The sequence below is a fragment of the Lolium rigidum genome, chromosome 6 (assembly GCF_022539505.1).
Source record: "Lolium rigidum isolate FL_2022 chromosome 6, APGP_CSIRO_Lrig_0.1, whole genome shotgun sequence".
Taxonomy (NCBI): domain Eukaryota; kingdom Viridiplantae; phylum Streptophyta; class Magnoliopsida; order Poales; family Poaceae; genus Lolium; species Lolium rigidum.
Genome location: NC_061513.1, coordinates 201,577,074 through 201,584,992, shown reverse-complemented (window position 1 = coordinate 201,584,992; position 7,919 = coordinate 201,577,074). Strand labels below are relative to the sequence as shown.

Here is a 7,919-nt window from a genome sequence, read left to right as displayed (position 1 = left end):
TACGAGTTCATATTTGGAGGTAAAAATAGTCTATGTTTTTGTCCTGTAATCTAATTTGCGCAGTGTTTTTACTGAAACACGCATAACTTTCTCATACAGAGTCCGTTTTCGATGTATGACCACTCAAAATTTTCAGAAAAAACACGCGCATCTAAGTGTATTCACCAAAAATCAAGGTAGGGCGGCTGTAATATCCCAGGTAATGGGGTTACAAAAATAGAGGAAACAGTTGTGTGAATTGCATTCATGCATAGAAAATCTGGGGAATTTTCGCGCTTTAAAGTAAAACAGTCACAGTAACTGAAGTTTCACTTGACCTTGATGGAATTGAAGTAGATCATCAAGCCAAGTGCTATAAACCTCAATGTGACTTTGTTAAAACCTTGTTTTAGGAAAAGATGATTTGATCTAAGGGGTTAGATCAAATGGAATTAAAACCAACACAAGAACATAATAATCAAGGAATCAACTGCTTGATCTTATTAAAGATCATAACATGGTAATCTTTGCCATAACATAAGAACATCTATTAAATTGGAAATCAAGTAATAATAAATGGAGAACCCATTCCTCACTTATCTTCTCCATGTCTTAAAACTAACCCATTTTCTTACCATGATCATCATGGTAATTCTTGAACTCAACACCAACACAAGCTTATCATTAAACCCTAGAGATGGGAGAAGCTTATAACCATCAAATAGATAATAATCAAACTCTAAGTTATTAACACTTAAAAGTTAAGAAACTACACTTGGGGTATAATTGAATTCACTTTAAAACTAATTACCAAATATGGTAAAACACAAGGACCTAAGTGCATAAAAGCCCCACATTCTTATTTTAAGCATAACTATTTAAATATGTGGAATATCACAAAACTAAATTCATTTACATTACGAATTATAGTTCAAACTATTTGAATAAAATTAACTATGAGTACTTTGAAACTCATATGATCATGCCTTGGTGAAATTAAACATCATCATTCAAAATTGGGGTATAATTCTTATTCTTGACATTTTGATCCCAATTATAATATAAATACAATCACATAGGATGTAGTGACTCACCCATAAGCATAAGATCATTCATAAGACAATTAGTAACAAAAGCCACTTGGCTCTCCAAAAACAAATCACAAGAGAGGATAATACCCATGCCACATAGGATGAAAATATCTACATAGCTTGCATCCTAAGCAATGCCACCTCATGCTTAAAGGATTACTATGGATAAGAGCATGACAACCAAGCACCTTACTCATCAAATTAAAACAAGAGTCATCCACCTATGTGTCATGATATTAGAGCATGCCCAAGCCTATAAAAGGAACCCTCTACCTCATTCATCTCATCATCTTGCACCATGATGCAAGAAGACCAACACATTGAGCCACTCCATAAGATAGTTAGGATCAAGATGAAGCAGACTAGGAGGTGGAGGCATGCCACAAGATGCAGGTTTATCGGATTTCTCGAAGAACAAGCTACGTAAGCTAGCAAGGTAGAATTCTTAGGCAAACCACATATTTAGTTAATCACATCATCATTCCTTGAATAGAACCATAGATTATAATCCAAGACCTTGTGAAGTGAGAGGGGTAATTGGAATAACCATATCTAAATACTTTTAGTGATACTTAAGGAAGCCCATACCATGCATGATCATCACCACTGGGTAATGAGCATATACTCTAAGAATTGGGAGTACAAGCCATTGAGAACAAATTGCTCATGATAGTGCCATGACCATACTTTGGAGAAATAGAAGAATAAGCCATAAGTTAAATCCTATAGGATAAGTAAATATCATTCACCACATGAAATGATAGAAAAATCATGAGTAAGCAAACCTAGGTTATATCTCAATCCTAACTTGTGAATCACTTGGTGATCATAAATAGAATCCTATCTACATTTCACTTATTCCTCAACTAGCGGAGTGTCCCGCGCACTTGCGCGGCTAGTTTTGTGATGACTCAACAATGTAACTAACAGTAAAGTCCTTTTGTATTTCATTATTTTTATGCCCTTATTTTTTCTATTCTTTTATAGATAGATTTGTATCAAATTGTTTATTGTAATGCATTTACGATACCATTTGATATATATTAAATCATCCAAAAACCTCATTATAGCAGTATGGAAATTAAATATGTTTACCTCTTTTATTCGATCGACATTATTTCGACAAATATCCATAACAGAACTTCTAATGGAGCTACGTGTTTATTGTGTGATATTTTTTTTACGGGTAAGGATTAGATAACCAAGCCTGCGTGATAGATGTATCGGACCAAAAAGGCGAGTTAAAAATTTGAGATATTTTTGAGGAAAATTTACTATACAATGAAGAAAAAGAAGTAGCTTCTTATCGGCTCCAAAACATGAACAACCAAGGCCCTTCACGGCATATGATTTTGCGCAATGCGACCGTCTCCTCACACATCATGAATTAAACATTACATGGTCGCCAACTAACATTCGATTTATTGAAGATCTCTAAAAGGATGATGAACATGTCTTCTACAAATTTTGTAGAGAGCATGTTATACTTCTCTCATAGCCAATTTGTTGGAACAGTTCTAGCTGCCACATGAGTATACTCTGTAGATGATATCAAGACATGCAAATATTAATATCAGAGAACATATATGAGGCAACAACTTCTTTAAATTTCTGAAAAATGGTTGTTTTAACGTGTGTATATTCTCACCCGCAAAACCAATCTAGGAGATAAATTCTAGTAGTGCCGGACATTACCATTCACTAATACAGGGAAAAACTTCGTCAGTGCACGAAGTCAAAGTATTTTCTAAGCTCATATAGTACCTAAATCCTAACTGAGGTTATACTTCCAAAAAAATGTTTACATATGTTTGTATGTTCAATTCAAATGAAAAGATAAGGATGAAAACATACCAAAAGCTTACTTATATCCTTCTCTTTGAGATTCCATAGCATATATAGCTCGTGATCACGCCAATTCCTGTAATAACGGTGCATAGCATCTACCTAAGCATCAATACATGTCATAGATAGACAACTTGTAATTAATTGATCCCCATACAAATCAACAAAATATTTTTACATTTCAATCTAAGACATGAAAGACGAATATGTGAAGTTACACTACATAGCCAAATCCAATCCAAACGTGTACCGAGCACCACCTTCTGCGATTAGAGCCCAACAGCCGAAGCATTTGTGTCGTCAGCTGCCCATAGAACTATCGGATGCCTTTGTGACCATAGGCCATCGCATGGTTGAGTGACAATTAAGTTAGTTTCTAGAGAAATGCCACACTGATAAACAACAATCATAGCTTGACCATAGCAAGACTACCTGACCTTCATTAATCTGCTCGTACTTTTCAGTATATACACTGCAGTGACTTCCTTACACCTAAATCTCTGCAGAATAAGTAATTTGAAAATTTATCTGCAACACAAAGAATAATTTTAAAGCCAATAATACTCAACTAACCTGTTGGTCATCAGATCCAACTTGGTTATATCCGTTGACAATGTTCACATGGCCTGTTACTGTGTATACAATGAATTCCACCGAATCATGAATGGCACGGATTGGCATCAGTAGAGCGTTGTGCTCACATGGAAGTGCACGACTCTTTTTTTTCGATCCCGCAACTCATCTCTGTCCCGAAGGATTCTCGTTCTCCTGTCCATTTCGTGATCTTTTCCGCAGCTCCTGATTCTGGCGGAAGCTGCTGTGGCTGGCTGGCTGTCCTCAACCTCTTCTCGTTTAGCATCCCGCTAAAGCGTAATTTCTTCCATCAAATCCACGTTCTTTCACTGCTGCTGCAAGACACTTCAGTATTGCAGGCGCGTCCACCCTTGGGTTCGGTGTTAGGCAACTCTGCAATCACAAAGCTGTCAAATTTGTTCTGAATATTGGCACAGAACAGGAGAAAATCAATTTAGTTCCCCTTCAAACTGGTAAAAATAACACCAAGCTACCTGAACTGAAGTTCGATAGAGGCAAAGTTGGTGTTTTTATAGAGAACAAAAGCAGAAAATGAATCAACATGCTTTCATGATCTTACTCAACCTCAGATGAAAAAGAAAAGCCGATGCCATATATTATCTAACACAATGGGCCGGGGTAGTTTTTTTTCAATATAAAATCTAGATGAACCAAAGAAAACTTCGAGCGGAATTTATAACTTTGATGTGGCATATTTGTATATGGAGCAGTAAATTAAGATCTTAAATCAGTTGTGCAATCTGAGATTATTAACTGTTGCGAACTTGTGTTCTCTAATATGGGATTTTTTCTATGGCTCTAGAGTACATATTAGAATAGAATAACTCCATAAGAATTATCTGATACAGAATTCTATCGAGATTAAAAAATAGGTGTGCAGAGTTGAATAACAAAAACGTCCTGCCAAAAAGATAGCACATATACTGTAAAAGGGATTGCAACTCTGGGGTGTACAGCGGGGGGTGATGATCCATAGCAATACTCGTATATTGAATGACTAACGCACATGGCCTGCTACTTTCATGTTATTACTGAGAAGCTTTGGACGAAAATAAGAAATTCTCCCATCTAAACAAAATATAAAGCGATGCATCAGATACAAATGCAAGCATGTTGTCCTATAGGGTTTTAATAACTTTTCAGATTATCCGACATAATTTTTCAGAGGCTATTTAGAAATTAATAAATATGCATAGACATAAAGCAACCAAGCCTAATAAGAAGCATATACTTTCAGTAAGCCTAGAAAAAAATGGCCTAAAGGGTGATATGGGAATAAATATCTTGCACAGTTTTGCCTTCAACTCACTGTGTCCTCGTTCATACCCCTCAGCATGAGACATTAGCGGGTTTCTTAAAATGTAAACCTAAGCGAAGGTCATCAGTATATAAATCAACTATCCCGCAATGTTGTATAAGCGTACAAAAGAATGAGCATAAGAAAGACCTTCAATTAACATGACAAAGAAATCAATGATCTTGTGTATATTACGTTTAGGGCACATCACCAATTTGCTTGCTAAGCTCTCCATAACATGTGGAAACTCCGTATCTTCTACAGATGTACTGGTAACCTGGTAGTCAATTACCATCCTCTGTCTAGGTAAGCTCTACATCCTCATAGATCTGCACATGGATTATTTGTTGTATGCATATTATTTGGAGCTCGATGGTGTCTAAGTAACAAAAACTTCTCGTTATTTATCCCACAGCTTTATGGCCACTACAATTGATGATGGCATCGGCGCCTAAAGAACTGCTCAGCAACAGAGAGATGTGGAATTATAGCCTAGCTTTGGCCGCAAATAAGGCATCCTCAAGATGTGGCTGATTCTTTACCTGACTGTCAGTATGCGTTATTTGTTAAACCAAGATAAAATATTTTTCTTTCTAACTTGACCATTTAGATCAGCCAATTCTGTATAAACAGTGGGCACAAAGTAAATGTGATATATTGGGTTTCACAAAGACATGGCTAAACCCAAGAAAACAAACAAACATAGCTGATGCCTAGAATACGTAGCTGGTGTCTCAAGAAAACAAACAGTGGGCATAAAGTAAATGTGATATAAGTGGCAGCAGTAGGTTTAGTGCATGCCTCACCTTTTTTTGTTCATCCATGTGCTCTGGTAGTCTCTCAATGCAGGGAAGAAGTTCAGAGCTGACGACTACAGTTTGCCCGAACTGAATCTTACAGTTTTACATTAGTACCGAAAATAAATCTACTCACAATGTAGGGAGGAAGTTCAGAACTAACAACTGCAAGTTTGCCCGAACATAATCATACAGATTTATTTACATTAGCACCGAAAATAAATCTAATCACCATTTACCAAGCCATGGATAGATGTTTTAGCACTTATGTGAATCTGCAGCTGCCGCCAAGGCATGTGCTTACAATTTCAATCGGCTGGCACTTCTTTGTCCTGAATATGGCGCTGCCCTCCCATGAAAAATATTCACCAGATTGGCTGGCTAATGGAGCCATGGCTGTACAATCGACCTGCTCGTTCGACCTGCAGATCGGCAGTGGAGAGGAGATGTGGCGACAGGATATACCTCAGAAGCCAAGGATAGCTGCCTCAAGGATCTTATGACTTCATATGAGAGGAGCATGCCAATCGCTCAAGCTTAAGGAGAAGAACCAACCACCATGGGGGCCGAAAATTAGGCGTGGCGGCGGCGGCGGTGGCGGCGTGAGGGTGGGGAGTTCGGCATCAAAGCTTTTTTTGACGATCTGGCATTAAAGCTTGGTACGGAAAACAACCCCATGGAGGCTACCCGTTTAGATGGGATTCTATTATTTTTTTCCTGTTTTTTTACATTAGATCGGATTTTGTTTTGTTTGGTAATCACGCGGAGACGTCCTTGTTCCAAACCTATCTTCATTAAATCTGGAGCGTTCCCTTTTAACACTTCTAATCTGAGCCGTAATTTGTCTTGTGTCTTAATAATATAATAGATTAAAGAAAACAAGAAAACCTTTAGAGTTAAACTCTACACCTTATATGGTGAGAAACCATTCATCCCTATAACCAAAGTTAACTATAAAAAGAATATATGCCCATATCACAACCTAACTTGTGAATTAATTGTTGATCACAAGTAAAACCCTAAACTACATCCCAATCTTAGTTTGTGCATCACTTAGGTGATCAAAATTAAAACCTAGAACATATTTGATAATTAAACCATGTGTGGTGATCAACCAATTATCTTTGTAACAAGATAAACCATGATGGAAACAATACCTACTTAGATACTTTCAAATATAATGCTAGTATTAACCTTAATAAGGGGGGTTATGATAGAAACTATAAAACCCTAATACTTTTGAGCTCACATAAATATCATATGCAATTGACCAATTCCTCAAATATGGAGCCAAGTCATAGTAATAACTTCCAAAACAATTGGAAGAGGAATAACCAACTCTAATTACTCAACAGGGAGTTAAATTATGAATGAAAAAGGAAATTAAAACTAACACCTAATTCTTACCTAACTAAAAATTGTAGCAAAGGCCACATATATATATATATATAATGTTCATTCAAGAACAATGCAATAACATATTGATTTTCTTATTAGTCCTCATGAAATTGCAGTCATCAAAAACCTGCAAAAATAACAGAATTCAAATATGAAATTAAATGAGTAAATACAAAACAGAAAATAGAGGAGAAAAAGAAAGAGAGAAAAAGGCTTACCTGGCCGTGCAGCCCACGGTGCAGTCCACCAGCGCGGCCCAGCAGCGAAATCCAGCAGCAGCCCAATCCAGCCCATACCCCTTCGTTGAAAAATCAACGAGAGGAGCTCGTCCTCATCCCCTCCGTGCGCTGGAGGCCACCGCGACGCCGTGTTCGTCTTCCCCCTCGCGCTGTCGACTTCCCCTTGCTCCACTCTGTGACGAGGCTCGCCTCTGGAACCCTATAAATACCCCACGGCGAACCCCAGGCTCGTTTTCTTCCTCATTTGCCCCAATTAAGCAAACCCTAGCTCGCCCGGCCATCTTCCTCGCCGCCGGAAGGAACCTCCCCAGACCAAGCCGTAATCACCATCAGCATCGCCATCCTCGACTTGCTCCTTCTGCAGAAGGAATTGAGCTGGAGCAGCCCATAGCGCCGTCACCAAGCTCAACTCCCTGGCGGCCGTCGCCATGAATTCCGGCGATACCGACCGCCATTGACGTCGCCATCAAGCTCTACGTGCTCCTGGTGAGCCCCTGAATCTCGCAGCATGCATAGCTCGCTCGATTACATCTCGTAGCATGTCTAGCGCCATAGACCCGTGAGCTCTGCCGCTCGGCCTCGCCGCCGGCAAAGTTCCGGCGACCATTTGAAGGCGGCGCTACCACCATTCGGTTCATCTCGTCGTCCTCGTTCGAATGAGCACACGCACGCGCCCGCG

At 38.7% G+C, this 7,919-nt stretch overlaps 1 long non-coding RNA gene across 1 annotated transcript; it reads right to left on the bottom strand.

Moving 5' to 3' along the window:
* Positions 1–3,186: 3,186 nt before the first annotated feature.
* LOC124668383 lies at positions 3,187–5,785 on the bottom strand. Its single transcript, XR_006991673.1, has 3 exons — positions 5,613–5,785; positions 3,489–3,881; positions 3,187–3,415 (listed from the first exon to the last, which is right to left on the bottom strand). It is a non-coding gene; the product is annotated as an uncharacterized LOC124668383 (long non-coding RNA).
* Between the last annotated feature and the right edge of the window lie 2,134 nt (positions 5,786–7,919).